This window comes from Bos mutus, chromosome 2 (genome assembly GCF_027580195.1).
Source record: "Bos mutus isolate GX-2022 chromosome 2, NWIPB_WYAK_1.1, whole genome shotgun sequence".
NCBI classification, from domain to species: Eukaryota; Metazoa; Chordata; class Mammalia; order Artiodactyla; family Bovidae; genus Bos; species Bos mutus.
This window is the reverse complement of record NC_091618.1, coordinates 66,415,542-66,431,867: the sequence shown is the minus strand read 5'-3', so window position 1 is coordinate 66,431,867 and position 16,326 is coordinate 66,415,542.

The following is a 16,326-nucleotide window of genomic DNA, read 5'->3' as shown; positions in this document are numbered from 1 at the left end:
AGTCTTACTGGAAGTCACTGGCCAACTTACCCCAGAAAAGCCTGCCTTCTTTGTACCTGCTCCAACAAATCTGCAGGCTCTGTTGGGTCCGTTGTTTGGTCTCAGGCAAAACTGCCATTGATTTACAAAGGCCTACTTCCCATAAAAGAACAACTGGGAGAGGAGACTTACACCTCAGAATATGCAAGAACTGAAAACATCCTTCATTGTGTTAATGGAGGAATATAAATTATAAGTGTGTTAGGCTACCTCCTTCACCCCAGGGAGGTAATGACCCTGCAGGTAGAATTCTGTGTGGCTGGAGAGGGACTGGGGAGAGGGACTCTCTTGACAGAAATTTCAGAGGACCTTTGACCAGAGGCTTAGGCTTGCAGGACTGAAAACAATAGAACTTTGGAGGTTCCAAGTGGGTATCTAACCCTGACAAGTCCGAAGCCAGTAATGAAGCTAGGGGCATGAAGCCATGATCCAAAATTCATGAGTAGGAAGCAAAAGAGCCTGGTGCTTTGCATAAATTATCAGACATAATTCTCATAACAACCCTGCAAAGTTGTTGTTACTGGGCTTGGCAGATAAGTGACTTGCTAAATTAATACAGCTATGAGCAGTAGAACCAGATTTGAGGGGTTCTCAGCCTTTCTGCTAATAAAAGATAAGACTTATTTAAGAGTTTATTTAAGAAAAATTGGTTCGAATTGAACAGTCCCAAACCAGAAGTGGTTAAAAGAACTCCTCCAACAGGAGCCAGGGCAAAGATTTATACAGAGAAAGTATAGAAACAAAAAAAGGAAATTATTTGATTAGCTAAAGCTTAGAGCCTAGTTGGCCATTTGTGATTGGTTGTCTTTAGCATTTTGATTTCATAATCTTAAGGCATTTACAAACTCAGATTTTGAGTCGCCATTGAAGGGAAACAAAATTTACCACACCAAGATGTATCCGGCATGTGGATTATTTTGAACTAAAAACAGTTCTAATGAGGTGGATGAAACTGGAGCCTATTATACAGAGTGAAGTAAGCCAGAAAGAAAAACACCAATACAGTATACTAACGCATATATATGGAATTTAGAAAGATGGTAACAATAACCCTGTATACGAGACAGCAAAAGAGACACTGATGTATAGAACAGTCTTTTGGACTCTGTGGGAGAGGGAGAGGATGGGATGATTTGGGAGAATGGCATTGAAATACGTATAATATCATATATGAAACGAGTCGCCAGTCCAGGTTCAATGCACGATACTGGATGCTTGGGGCTGGTGCACTGGGATGACCCAGAGGGATGGTATGGGGAGGGAGGAGGGAGGAGGGTTCAGGATGGGGAACACATGTATACCTGTGGCAGATTCATTTCGATATTTGGCAAAACCAATAGAATATTGTAAAGTTTAAAAATAAAATTAAATTTAAAAATAAATAAATAAAAACAATCAAGGCCCAATAGACTAAGGAAGAAACTTTGACTTTCCTCCTAACCACCTAAAGGAATCTTGATAGAGGGCCTGTTCCCAGAATACGTTAATCACCGCAAAGATCGGCAAGGAATACGGGTGAGGTGCAAGCGGCTCAGTAGAATCCACCTGCAGGAGGCGCAGGTTCAATCCCTCGGTCAGGAAGATCTCCTGAAGAGGAAATGGCTACCCACTTCAGTATTCGTGCCTGGAGAATCCCATGATCAGAGGAGCCTGGTGGGCTACAATCCATGGGGTCACAGAGAGTAGGACCCGACTGAGCACACACACACGTGGTCGGGAAACTGGGCCTAGAGATCAGAGTCCACTCTGCGTCCCATTGTCTCTGTAGGGCTCAGCAAACCTTTTTATTTTTTTTACCAAACATTTGCCTTTCCAACCCCATGTGAATTTCCTTCCTCCCCTTTGAAGTCCCAACCTCTACCCCCAACATCCCCTTTAGTCTTTAGCTGAAAATGGTATTTAAGGTCTCCCATTTTGGCAAGTGATGCATTGTAACAGGTACAGATTATCAACTTGAAACACACACACACACACAATGTGAAAGTTTCGAGTTAAGTTTTATTTGGGGCAAAATGAGGGCTGCATTCTGAGAGACAGCACCTCATGTAGCTCTGAGAAACTGCTCCAAGAGGCAGGGGGGCTGGTCAGTATCTATGTGATCTTGGTGAAGGAGGAGTACATGCAATCAAGCATATTTGTTTTTTCAGAAGGTTTCTACTAGTCTCTTGAACCTTTTGCTAGTCATGAGAAACAGTCATCATCATGAAGGATTTTAGTGCTTTTTCTAGATATGGGACGATACCAGAATTGGGCTCATAAAATCAGCTCCTGAAAATACCTAACTATCTGAAGAAGACCTGTTCCGCCAAACGCTCCCCCAGCCCCCAGCACAAAATTCCTCATTTCTGCTCTCCACCCTGAACTACTTTCAGGGGGATGTTGAAAATCAGCAGCAGCAGCAACACATGATTTAATCCTTGCAGAGGTAGATGGCAAGTGCCAATTTGTAGTTCACAATGTGCTATTAAACTTTTGTTTGATCTTCCCCTGTTAATCTGTCTTGTGTCAATTTAATTCTTGGACCAGATAGAAGACCTAGAAAGATAGAGGAAAATGTCTCCCCCTCCCTCACTCCACACACAATACCACAGCAGTAGAATCACATCTGTCTAATGGCCTTTTGTTTAATTAATTAACCCCACCATGGCAAGCATTGCCTAAAACAGCCACTTCTAATTGACTTCTATTTAGCTTTTAAAGTCACATGGGTAATATATGAGTAGGGTCTCTTCCCTAAAAACAACAAAAAGACAAATAACAAAAACTCTCAACTATTACAGATAAGATTCAACTCCAATTGGGCCATCACCTCAATCCTATCTTCTGAAGACAACCACTTCTATCTCTTGGTGTCTTGCTCCAGAGCTTCTCCTTCCATTTACATCCACATATGTGGACCCATGAAATACAGAGTACTATTATATGAAAGTAACTTCATATAAACAGTGTCATACATTGCTCTGCAGCTCAATTTTTTTACTTGACAGTACATCTTTGGACTACCTTGGTGGCTCAGATGGTAAAGAATCTGCCTGCCAATGCAGAAGATGTGGTTTTGATCCCTGGGTCTGGAAGACACCCTGGAGAAAGAAATGGCTACCCACTCCAGTATTCTTGCCTGGAGAATTCCATGAACAGAGGATCCTGGTAGGCTACTGTTCACGGGGTTGCAAAGAGTCAGACATGATTAAGCAACTTAACAGACCACACACATCTCAGAGATCTCTGATAGAACATAGAGAGCTACCTCATTGATTTTAAACAAAGCAGTATGTTCAGTAGCATGACTGTGCCATATCTTAAGAAGACATTCCCCTGTTGTTGGGGATTTAAGTCATGAGTGGCTTTTTTATGTATGTCTTCCCATGACGTGTGGTGGTTAAGTTCAGTTGAGTCATTCAGTCGTGTCCATCTCTTTGCAACCCCACGAATTGCAGCACGCCAGGCCTCCCTGTCCATCACTAGCTCCTGGAGTTCACCCAAACTCATGTCTATCAAGTCGGCGATGCCATCCAGCCATCTCATCCTCTGTCGTCCCCTTCTCCTCCTGCCCCCAATCCCTCCCAGCATCAGAGTCTTTTCCAAGGAGTCAACTCTTCGCATGAGGTGGCCAAAGTACTGGAGTTTCAGCTTTAGCATCATTCCTTCCAAAGAAATCCCAGGGCTGATCTCCTTCAGAATGGACTGGTTGGATCTCCTTGCAGTCCAAGGGACTCTCAAGAGTCTTCTGCAACACCACAGTTCAAAAGCATCAGTTCTTTGGTGCTCAGCCTTCTTCCCAGTCCAACTCTCACATCCATACATGACCACTGGAAAAACCATAGCTTTGACTAGACAGACCTTTGTTGGCAAAGTAATGTCTCTGCTTTTTTTTGGCAAAGTAATGCTATCTAGGTTGGTCATAACTTTCCTTCCAAGGAGTAAGCGTCTTTTAATTTCATGGCTGCAGTCACTATCTGTAGTGATTTTGGAGCCCCCAAAAATAAAGTCTGACACTGTTTCCACTGTTTCCCCATCTATTTCCCAGGGGACCAGATGCCATGATCTTCGTTTTCTGAATGTTGAGCTTTAAGCCAACTTTTTCACTCTCCTCTTTCACTTTCATCAAGAGGCTTTTTAGTTCCTCTTCACTTTCTGCCATAAGGGTAGTGTCTTCTGCATATCTGAGGTTATTGATATTTCTCCGGGCAATCTTGATTCCAGCTTGTGCTTCTTCCAGCCCAGTGTTCCTCATGATGTACTCTGCATAGAAGTTAGATAAGCAGGGTGAGAATATATAGCCTTGACATACTCCTTTTCCTATTTGGAAGCAATCTGTTGTTCCATGTCCAGTTCTAACTGTTGCTTCCTGACCTGCATACAGATTTCTCAAGAGGCAGGGCAGGTGGTCTGGTATTCCCATCTCTTTCAGAATTTTCCACAGCTTATTGTGATCCACACAGTCAAAGGCTTTGGCATAGTCAATAAAGCAGAAATAGATGTTTTTCTGAAACTCTCTTGCTTTTTCCATGATCCAGCGGATGTTGGCAATTTGATCTCTGGTTCCTCTGCCTTTTCTAAAACCAGCTTGAACATCTAGAAGTTCACGGTTCACGATAGCTGAAGCCTGGCTTGGAGAATTTTGAGCATCCCTTTACTAGCATGTGAGATGAGTGCAATTGTGCGGTAGTTTGAGCATTCTTTGGCATTGCCTTTCTTTGGGATTGGAATGAAAACTGACCTTTTCCAGTCCTGTGGCCACTGCTGAGTTTTCCAAATTTGCTGGCATATTGAGTGCACCACTTTCACAGCATCATCTTTCAGGATTTGAAATATGGTGGTTACCCAGGCATATTTAAGAACCTGAGATAGGACAAAGCTCTGAGGATTAGCCCAGAAAGTGTCCCAGGAGAGGAGGGTGCAATGCCTGTGACTGATGCTGAGACTCGGAATTTCTGTCTGACGATTCTCATCCTACTTTCCTCAGTGGCCACAGACCAAATTTGTTAGAAACTGAGAAGTCACAGTTAAAGCAAGACACAACCCATCTTCCTATTTAGAGAGGAGACAACAAAGAGAAACACACTTAAAAGTGGAATCAAATCCCTCCCTGGAATAACTAAAGCAATTAGTCCTTAAAGACTGAGTAATCCATGCACCCAAAATCCAAACCAACTTGAAAGGTTAATATTGATCAAGTATGGAAATTTCAGCTCTATGGACCAAGCGAGGAGGTTTTGGGAAATAATCAGTGAATATTCATTTGTAGGACTGATGCTGAAGCTGAAACTCCAATACTTTGGCCACTTGATGTGAAGAACTGACTCACTGGAAAAGACACTGATGCTGGGAAAGATTGAAGGCAGGAGGAGAAGGGGAAAACATAGGATGAGACAATTGGATGGCATCACCAACTCAATGGACATGAGTTTGAGTAAGCTCCAGGAGTTGGTAATGGACAGGGAAGCCTGGTGTGCTGCAGTCCATGGGGTTGCAAGGACTTGGACATGACTGAGTGACTGAACTAAACTCATTGTAAGTATTTATAACGTTTTTCTTTGTTTTAAGCAAATGAGAAAATAGATGAATTTCATATCTAGTCCAAAAAAGATGATATTGGCCAAGAAAATCTACTGAGCTGGACAAATGAAATCTACTACATCAGAAGAAGATGAAATTAATTTTATTCACCACCCTCAGGTGCATGCTTGAGTGCTCAGTCATGTTCATCTCTTTGTGAACCCATGGACTGTAACCCACCAGGCTCCTCTGTCCATGGGATTCTCCAGGCAAGAATACTGGAGTTAGTTGTCATTTCCCTCTCCACAGGATCTTCCTGACACAGGGATCAAATTCACATCTCCTGTGTCTCCTGCATTGCAGGTGGATTCCTTACCACTTGAGCCATCGGGGAAACCCATTCACCACCCTTACCATTTCAGTTAATTTTGGATTGCATGAAGCTCCAAAAGACATTAGATTGCAGTCTGCTTGTTTCCCACCAGCTATGTGTGGGGAATTCCTACAATTCCTTCCTGACTCTGTCTAGCATCCCCTGCTGCAGGACTGCTCCTTCCCTCCCAAGCCAATTTCAATACCAGCAAACCAGTGCATCCATATCTAGATATCATAGCACTTCTTGTTTGATGTTCAAATGAACTATATGTAAGCTTTTTCAGAGGAGTCACTGTGGTGTGTGCATTGTGTTCCTCCAATATAACATAGTTTCTAGCACATAGACAGTTTTCAATAAACGCTTATTGACCTGAAGATCTCTAAGGAAAGAGAGTACTCTTCTCACTCAATAATCACTAAAGGTTTACAGAAATCAGACACAGGGGAAAGCAGTAAGTCAGTAACTCATTTCATCAATTCACCTGGTAACTCCTTAAGGAATTAACTCTAAGAAATAAAGGTTTTTCTTTCCTTCATTAAATTCAGCATACTTCCTAGAATCTCCTAGAGTTTCATATTAAGGATTCTCAGTTAATTGAGTAGACTTTTGAATCAAAGACCTCAACAAAAGGGTCTACAATTAATTACAGCAGTAAGATCTAACACAGCATTTTCACTTTTTCTAAAAAGCACCTTTCCATTTGATAAATAAAAGCTCTCAGGTCACTGTCTTTGAAATTCTTCTGTGCCTCTTACAATGGGTTGAAGAAATGCCTCACATGTCTTGGTAAGAACCTCTTGGCTGTCTCAAGAGCTGAGCTGAGGTTCTGGAGACTAGAAACCACTTCTGGTGCTCCCTTTATGAAAGCTCATGACCTTAGGCGTATATATCAACTCCTGTTCCTCAGCTTCCCCATATGAAAAATAGGAATAATAATCTTGCCTACCTAATCAAGACTATCAGCTTCAATTCTTCTTACACCATGACCAAGCATCACTGCAGCTGTTGGAGGCTTCCTCAGCACTGCTCGTGTACACATTCCCATTAAGAAAAATATTTGATGCTGCTGTGGTGGCCTACATATTCTAAAAACAACCACAGCATATCTCTAGCTTCACATACTCTTTCAGTATTTTGCCACTTCCCCCATGGAGAGTTGGAATCTATTTCCCCTTCCCCTGACTCTGAACAAGTCTTCATGATGGTTTCTGTAAACAGAATATATGAAAACTATGTTGCATAAGATTTGAGGTTAGGTTTTAAAAGGTGACATATCTATCCATCCTTTCATCCCTCTACCCATTCTTCAATATGTTTTATTTTTTTGGATGCATTTCAAAGTAAGTTGCAAAGAGAATTCCCTGGTGGCCCAGTGGTTAGGACTCCAGTCTTCCCACTGCAGGGAGCCCAGGTTCAATCGCTGTATGGGGAAATAAGATCCCCCAAAACACATGGTATAGCAAAAAAATGGAGACATCAATACATTTCATCCCTAAATACTTCAGCATGCACGTCACTAAGTAGAGCCTAATATTTATTTGCAGTTCTATTTTGGCAAAATATATGTAAAGTGAAATGTACAAGTCTTACATGCCCAGCTGATGAACTTTATTTCTTGATCTCACTCATTGATATTTGGGGTTGTTTGTTACCAGAGCATAACCCAGCCTATCCTTGATGATTCATCTATTTTATGCTATGATGTCACTCCCTAGTTTCCTTAAATCTTTCCTTCAGTCTGCCACACATGCAGCCTGGAATTGGTGGACTGGGGGGAGGGGAGGGCCAAGGAGGTCTCCAGTCTAGTGATGTGGTAACAAAATGGGACAGTGCCAGAGTAGTCAGAGCTCAAGCAGAGATTAAGAACTCTAAACAAGCAGACTGGTGTGAGAGGCAACTTGAAGAATTGCAAGTATTCCTTCTCCTTCTCTCCACTCCCACCAAGACTACTAGAAAATATTGGAAGGGAAAATATAAGAGTATCCCCTTATACCCTGGCTGGGGATTATAGCCAACTTGACTTGACTTTGCTGGCCTGGTTGATTAACATTTCCTCCTTGAACACTTTCTTGGTTTGGCCACCAGGATCACCCTCTCTCCTGATTTTCCTCTTGCCTTCCTGGATACTCATTTTCAGACTCCAGTTTCTCCTCACTTCTAAATGTTGAGGCACTTCAGAGACCAATGTCTGCATCTCTTCTCTTTGCCTTCCATACTTACCCCTTTACAGATCACATCTAGCTCCATGTCTATAAATACAATCAATATGATAAAAATTCTCAAATTTACATCTCCAGCATGGATTTCTCCCCTGAACTTCAGACTTAATAATCTGACAGCCAAGCTAACATCACTACCATTAAGTGTAACAGGCACCTCAAACTTAACATGTCCAGAATGGAACTCCTGATCATTCCCCCAACTTTCATTCCTCTTGTTGTCTTCCCCAACTAGGTCATGTTCATGGCAACTTTCTCCTTACAGTTGCTCAAGCCCAAAACCTTGTAATTGGCTTAGATCTCTCTCTCTCTCTGTCTCTCTGTCTCCCCCTTCTCTGTCTCTATCTATCTTTATCTTTCTTTATCTTTCTCATTATTATGTTAAGATTCAGTCTTATCTTTACCTTTAGAGTTTATCAAGATTCTGATGATTTCTAGACAGTTTTACCCCTACTGTCTTGGCTAAGCTATCTCCATCTTTCCCCTGGATTATGTCAATAGATTCCCCATAGGTTTTTCTGACTCTATCTTTGACCTCAACAATCTATTTTCAGCCTATCAGCCTGAGCAATTTAGTTACACGTAAGTGAGAACACAGCATGCTTCTGCTTACACCTTTCCAAGGATTTCCCGCTCACTGAGCTAAAGTCCTTACCAAGCTATAAAACCCTGCCTGATTTGGTCTCCCCTTACCTCATAACCTCATCTCCTTCTCTACTCCCTCTCATTCACTGCTCTCCAAACACATGTGTCCCTTGTCTATTCTCAAATATATCAAGCACCCTCCTGCCTGGCCTAAATCAAGGGAGTGTTCTGCTAACCTAATTAAAAGGTGTACTCAGTCACAGGGGCTTCCCTGGTGGCTCAGCAGTAAAGAATCCGTGTGCAATGCAGGAGACAGGGATTCAATCCCTGGGTCAGGAAGATCCCCTGGAGGAGGGCATGGCAACCCACTCCAGTATTCTTGCCTGGAGAATTCCATGGACAGAGGAGCTTGGTGGGCTACAGTCCATGGGGTCACAAAAAGTCAGACATGACTGAAGCAACTTAGCAGGCAAGTACTCAGTCACAGGTGCTCAGAATATCAATTATGTCCACAAGGATGAGACTGATTTTCTCCTTCTAATCTGCAGGTATCAATACAAAGGCAGCAATCTGCTTTTATGGACACAAGAGGACCTGTCATAGCTCTAAGCTTTGCATCCACTTTGCATCTTCCCATGGGACTATCCAAAAGAGAAAGCAAGGGAAGTACTAGCAAAGGGGCTTGTATCTCAAGTGCCTTATCTTATCAGAAAGGCAAAGCTTTTCCAAAGGGCACCAGCAAATCTCCTCTCACACAACTCACTGTACAGCATACCCAGTAGCAAAGGGGAAGGTAATTACTGAGAACTAAAATATTACCTGCCGTATCAGTAAACAAAGGATGTTGCAGCCATCAAGTCATCACACTTCAGCTGCTGAGATGGTGACCCCTGAGGGAACTCAGCATGGAGACAAGGATGGGGTTTGTCTGCAGCCACTCAACTGTGCATCCAGAGGAGACACAGGATGAGAAAGCACAGCACACTGGCCCCAGGCAGCTGAGGTGCATATCAAAGGAATGATTTTAGTGAGCCTAGAATCTTGCATCTTCCCATACATAGGAAAGTGCTAAATTCCTTAATCTGAGATATCTGGTTTTCTTTCATTAATAGTAATCTTTTGCTGCTGCTGCTGCTGCTAAGTCACTTCAGTCGTGTCTGACTCTGTGCAACCCCATAGGCGGAAGCCTACCAGGCTCCCTAATAGTTCAGTTGGTAAAGAATCCGCCTGTAATACAGGAGACCCTGGTTCGATTCCTGGGTCAGGTAGATCCTGTTCCAACTATCTGGTTTTTGTTGCAAAATCTCCTGGATATCCTGCCCCCCACCTCTGTTGTCTTTTTAGAACAGTTTTCTCAGTGTTATCTGAGATGCTGATCCTGGACTTGAAGTCCTCAGAAAGTCCACCAAATAAAACATAACTCTCAACTTTTAGGTTGTGCATTTTCTTCAGATGACATTACCATGATAGTCACCATCCACCTCACCGAGTCTGAGCGCGTTGTGGCAACATCAAGCAGACACTGTAGGAACAAAGGAGGAATGGGACAACCACTAGATTCATAAAGAGGAGCCCTGAGCTCAAGACTTGCTCTGCTGTGAACTTTATGACATTTATAAGTACTGCCTCCCTTGTAGATCAGTTTCCTCACCTGCAAAGTGAGGCTTGGCTAGCCATTCCCTTCCAGATACAATTTTCTCTTATTCTGTGAACTTCCATGTGTCGTTGTAAAGATTTGAGTCTTCCTATGTACCGCTCCTCATGTATGTATACAACTCCTGAAATGATGGAAACACTGGGGTGTCCTTGATCATCTATTTTAAAAAGAGAAGGGAAGTTTTAATGAGAACATTCTGTACTGCTAGTACCCTGCTGGTCTTCAAGAATAAAGGATCTTTTTCTACCATTACTGGCATTTAAAGAACAGCCTTGCAGATTCAGTAATTAGGTCTCAAAATTATTCAGCATAAAATTATGGCTTCCCAACAATTATTCTAGTGAGGAAGTTAGAATGACCCTCTCCTATCTGTGTTGCTAACAGTAATTCCTAGCCATTATCTTATTACTCAATTTAAAAATGAGAAGATGGAGACCATGAGACCAGGATTTCTGTCATTACCAGAATACAGTATTGAAGTTCTTATATGACCATGTGAATAGGCTTGGCCACCTGCTCTCTTAGAGTCATTTGTGCTGAGAAGTGGAAAACAAACAGTGAGCTCCAAAACATCCAGGGGAAGGCATAGAAAGATTAGTCTATTTGTTGAAGATGAGAATGAAAAAAAATAGAGGACTAAATCACGTGTTTTTAGTTATTGCATGAATAAAGTGACAAATAAATCAAATGCTTTGCCAGAACAAATCAGCCATCTTACTTCCTTGCTCCCTCTGCCTTTGGCAATGACTCACCTTGACTATTATCATTTGTTGGCCCCACTTCTTTGATTCTCATTTTCCTGCAATAGAAATTGCAAAAATACTTAGAAAGAGAAAATCACAGTTCAGCCTTCTGCCCTTGCACACAGAGATTCTTTCAGCTCACCTCTTACCTGAGTGGAACTAACATTGATTCAGGTAAGCCCTCCCTCAGCAGCTCAGTTTCCATAGGGTGTGTCAACCTTACCCCCCTTACCTAGCTGTTAGGGTCTCTGGATTCATCCTGCAATGCTGACACAAAATGTAAATACCTTAAACGTTTGCCCAGAACATTAAACATGCTGCTGGCTTCTGGTATTTATCAAAAGCTGAATTTAAAGAAAAATAAGTGTTTTTGGAGAATGTGTAAAATCTATCGTTTTTATCCTTCCATCCAGATATTCTAAAGTTCACTCTTAAATTAAGCTAGACAAGCAGAAATTGTGAACAAAGACTGTTTTTGCCCCTTTTCCTTTGCATACTGACTTGGGCTTTGGTGTGACATCATCAGTCTACATTGAGAAACACAAGAGACACCCCAGTGGAATCCCAGGTCACTACATAGAGGATGCCGAGGACACTGCTGTATTATATGGTGTGCTCATTAGGGTGAATCCAAGAAAGAATGTTATTCTTACCATAACATCAAAATGAATTGTGCCTCTCCTTAGAGATGGATTTGTTTTTATTCTCATGTACTCTAAATAGTATAGCCAATCAGATGTTCCTTCTCATTTAGTTACTAGAATACTTACAGAACAATCTGAGGCCCATCTGTTTCAAGAGTAACAGATTGCATACCCTGCATTTTTGTTTTGCCTTCATTCCCGGCTTTTTTTCATACCAACACCAATAACTTTTCTCTTTGTTTCTAACCTAATTCTTTTATATATATGTGTGTGTGTGTGTGTGTGTGTGTGTGAATATATATATATATATATATATATATGGGTATAATTGCTTTACAATGTTATGTTATATAACAAAGTGAATCAGCTAAATATATTATATATATACCCACCTCGCTTGTGGGGCTTCCCTGATAGCTCAGTTGGTAAAGAATCCACCTGCAGTGCAACAGACCCCTGTTCGATTCCTGGGTTGGGAAGATCCCCTGGAGAAGGGATAAGCTACCCACTCCAGTATTTTGGCCTGGAGAATTCCATGGACTGTAGAGGCCATGGGGTCGCAGAGTCGGACATGACTGGGCAGCTTTCACTTTCACTTTTGCTCATGGACCTCCCTCCCCTTCTCTATCCCACCCATCCAGGTCATCATAGAGCACTAAGCTGAGCTTCCTGTCCTTTAGAGCAGGTTCCCAGTAGCTATCTATTTCATACACAGTAGCGTATATATGTCAATCCTATTCTCCCATTTAGTCCCACTCTCCCCTTACCCCACAGCATCCACATGTCTGTTATCTATGTCTGTGTCTCTGTTTCTGCCCTGAAAATAGATTCATCTGTACCATTTTTCTAGACCCCACATATATGCATTAATATATAACATTTATTTTTTTTTTCTTTCTGACTTACTTCACTCTGTATGACAGATTCTAGGGCCATCACTCCCAAATTTGTTCTACAAGGTCACCATAACCCTGATACCAAAACCAGATAAAGATGTCACACACACGAAAAAAGAAAACTATAGACCAACATCACTAATGAACATAGACACAAAAGTCCTCAACAAAGTACTAGCAAACAGAATCCAACAGCCACAAGATCATATACCATGATCAAGAGGAATTTATCCCTAGAATAAAAGGATTCTTCAATATACACAAATCTCAATTAATCCTATTTATGGTGTTTTGAAAAATTAAATGTACTCTTTTAAGTGATCTGAATCATTTATGGATAATGCAGCTTCCAAGTAATGTCAAACCCTTGCAACCTCACGGACTGTAGCCCACCAGGCTCCTCTGCCCATGAGATTTTCCAGGCAAGAATACTGGATTGGGTTGCCATTTCCTTCTCCAGGTTATCTTCCCAATTCAGGGATTGAACCCTGGTCTCCTGTGTGGCAGGCAGATTCTTTACCGACTGAGCTACCAGGGAAGCTCAGGGAAGCTTTATGAGTAATAGAGGGAGAGAAATATATTAATCTGTTCAGACAAACTAACATGAAAGTCAATCTTACCAAATTTTAAGAAGTATTTTAGATGTGGTTCTGCTTCCCAAAACCTCTGGGAGACATGGTAATATGCACGAGATAATCTGATGATTTCCTCATAAGTGCCAACTAACCAGTGCTTCAGCCCACAGTGGCTCAAGCATCTTTGGGAAGGCTGTGTTTAACAACTGTGCAGAGGAATAACTAATGGTGGGAAGCAACATGGCAACTGAGTATTGTCATAGAACTGGGAGAATGAAGGCTAATCAGATCAGATCAGTCGCTCAGTCGTGTCCGACTCTTTGCGACCCCATGAATCACAGCACGCCAGGCCTCCCTGTCTATCACCAACTCCTGAGTTCACTCAGACTCATGTCCATCGAGTCAGTGATGCCATCCAGCCATCTCATCCTCTGTCTTCCCCTTCTCCTCCTGCCCCCAATCCCTCCCAGCATCAGAGTCTTTTCCAATGAGTCAACTCTGGAATGAAGGCTAATATTGTGTGTTTTATTAAACATACAACTTTTTGCCAAAGCCCAGCCTTAGCATGGTAAGGAGCAACATGTGAAAGATTCCAAAAGTTTGACTAAAGGAAAGTTGATGGCACAGAATGTCATGTCAGAGCAAATCAGATAGTGTGTGATATCCATAACAATTCCACACAAACTTAATCCACCACCTTAGTTGATTAGATCGTGTAATTGTCACATGTATAGATTAGGAAGCTTCACTTTTACTCAGAATGAAGAAAGTTTAAGATTGAAAATGAAAAATACAAATTGCTGGTAATATCAGCTGCTGTAAAGACAAATATAGCTTGCAAAATTGTTAAAGGCTAAATCTTTACATTCTCTGGACTGAATATTGGGAGGCAGGAGGTGGGATCTACAATGGATGTAATTCAATTCTTGTATTATATGTTGCTAAAATGACATTGCCTGATATTAAAAATTCTTATGAAATAAAAAAAATCATCAGAAATAAAATGCAAGTCTTGAAAAATTGCGCCTTCCATCCCAGCCTCATTCCAAATCAAAATATGTACCTCTTTTATTCATAAAATGATACATATACTTATGAATAAAAGTGCGAAGCTGGGCATTTTGAAATGAGTTATCTAACCTCTGAAAGCAAATAAGATCATTTCCTTTCACATCTCTTCACTCTTAGCAATTACCTGACTGAATTTTAACCTGACTCTGAACAGGGAGGGAGCATCTCTTTGGCCTGGCTGAATAATACAGCATCTATATGCATGTTTTCTTCCTTTCTAAAAGCCTATATCTTAATAAGATTTTTTATTAATTTCTTCAACAGATTTCCACCATCAGATGTGCTGGTCATGCATCACAAATAGCCCACATTTTAGTGGTTACTGGTCATTATGTAAGTGAAGAAGGAAACATCTCCTTCTGTGCAACTCAATGATTTAATAATTATTAATGAGACATGATGGCTTTGTACATTTCTGACAGATGATTAAGTTCACTATAAATGTTTAACATTGCTCTCCGAGGCCTGGAGATGTGATGCCAGACGCCTACCCATCCTTCACACAATCAGAAAAGACAAATTAGATTATGGCAATATGGCATATTATTGATTTTTTTGTAATTATTTACAAACTGCAGGTAAAATGTAAAATGAGAAAAAGCATGTATGATGATGGCAGGTCAATATACTTGCAAGATTTCCCCCTATACTCCTTTGAAAGCAATTTATCTTGTAGGCAGTGGTGTTAGGATAAGTCAGGCCAGCTTCTTGAGCTGTCTTCTTGCATCAAGCTCTGGATGGCTGGAGGAGCCTCGTCTTTACCCTTTCTGTCAATCCTTGCACACAGGAGCTTTGACCCACAGACCAAAGTTGCCAGTCAAGATCACTTCAAATTTTGTTAAATATAGATTCTTGAACCTCTCCTCACCCAATTAAACCAGAATCTCTTGAGGTAGATATGATCTTGGGTAGCCTCAGTGTTAAAAAGAAAGCTGAGCACCGAACAACTCATGCTTTTGAATTGTGGTGTTGGAGAAGACTCTTGGGAGTTCCTTGGACTGCAAGGAGATCAAACCAATCAATCCTAAAGGAAGTCAACCCTGAGTATTCATTGGAAGGACTAAAGATGAAGCTGAAGCTCCAATGCTTCGGCCACATGATGTGAAGAACTGACTCATTGGAAAATTATGTAAACGAAGAGGGGAACATCTCCTTCCCAGACCCTGATGCTGGAAAAGACTGAAGGCAGGAGGAGAAGTGGGCAACAGAGGATGTGCTGGTTGGATGGCATCACCGACTCAGTGGACATAAGTTTAAGCAAGCTCTGGGAGTTGGTGACAAACAGGAAAGCCTGGTGTGCTGCAGTCCATGGAGTCGCAAAGGGTTCACACGACTGAGTGACTGAATTGAACTGAACTGAGCCTCCGGCTTTGGCCTGCAGTGAAAAGCAGCGTTTGAATTTCCAACCAGAGGTTGGGAAAGCATCAAATCCTAGCCACTAGACCAATGATCAGTGACAAGGCCCTGGCCCTTTGACTTTGCAGAAAGGGACTTTCAGAAAGAAAGTAGTGAAACAAGCAGTGTTTATTAGGAGGAAAAAAAGAAAAAAAAAACTACAGTATGTGGGGATAGACACGTGGGAGAACTCAGAGAAAGTCCCTGAGTCATGCCCTCAGGGTAGTTTAAGTTACTTTTATGGGACATTTCTTCCAGTTTTCCTTTGCCCAGTCATTTTGATTTGCCTAGTTCACAGTCCATATTTGGAATATTTCAGGATCTTCCCATGTGTATGTGCACATCTCTTACCCAAGGTGGATCTACCAAAGAGGGCTACAGGTATGATCACTCACCTAGAGCCAGATATCCTAGAATGTGAAATCAAGTGGGTCTTAGGAAGCATCACTACCAACAAAGCTAGTGGAGGTTACGGAACTCCAGTTGAGCTGTTTCAAATCCTAAAAGATGATGCTGTGAAAGTGCTGCACTCAATATGCCAACAAATTTGGAAAACTCAGCAGTGGCCACAGGACTGGAAAAGGTCAGTTTTCATTCCAATCCCAAATAAAGGCAACGCCAAAGAAT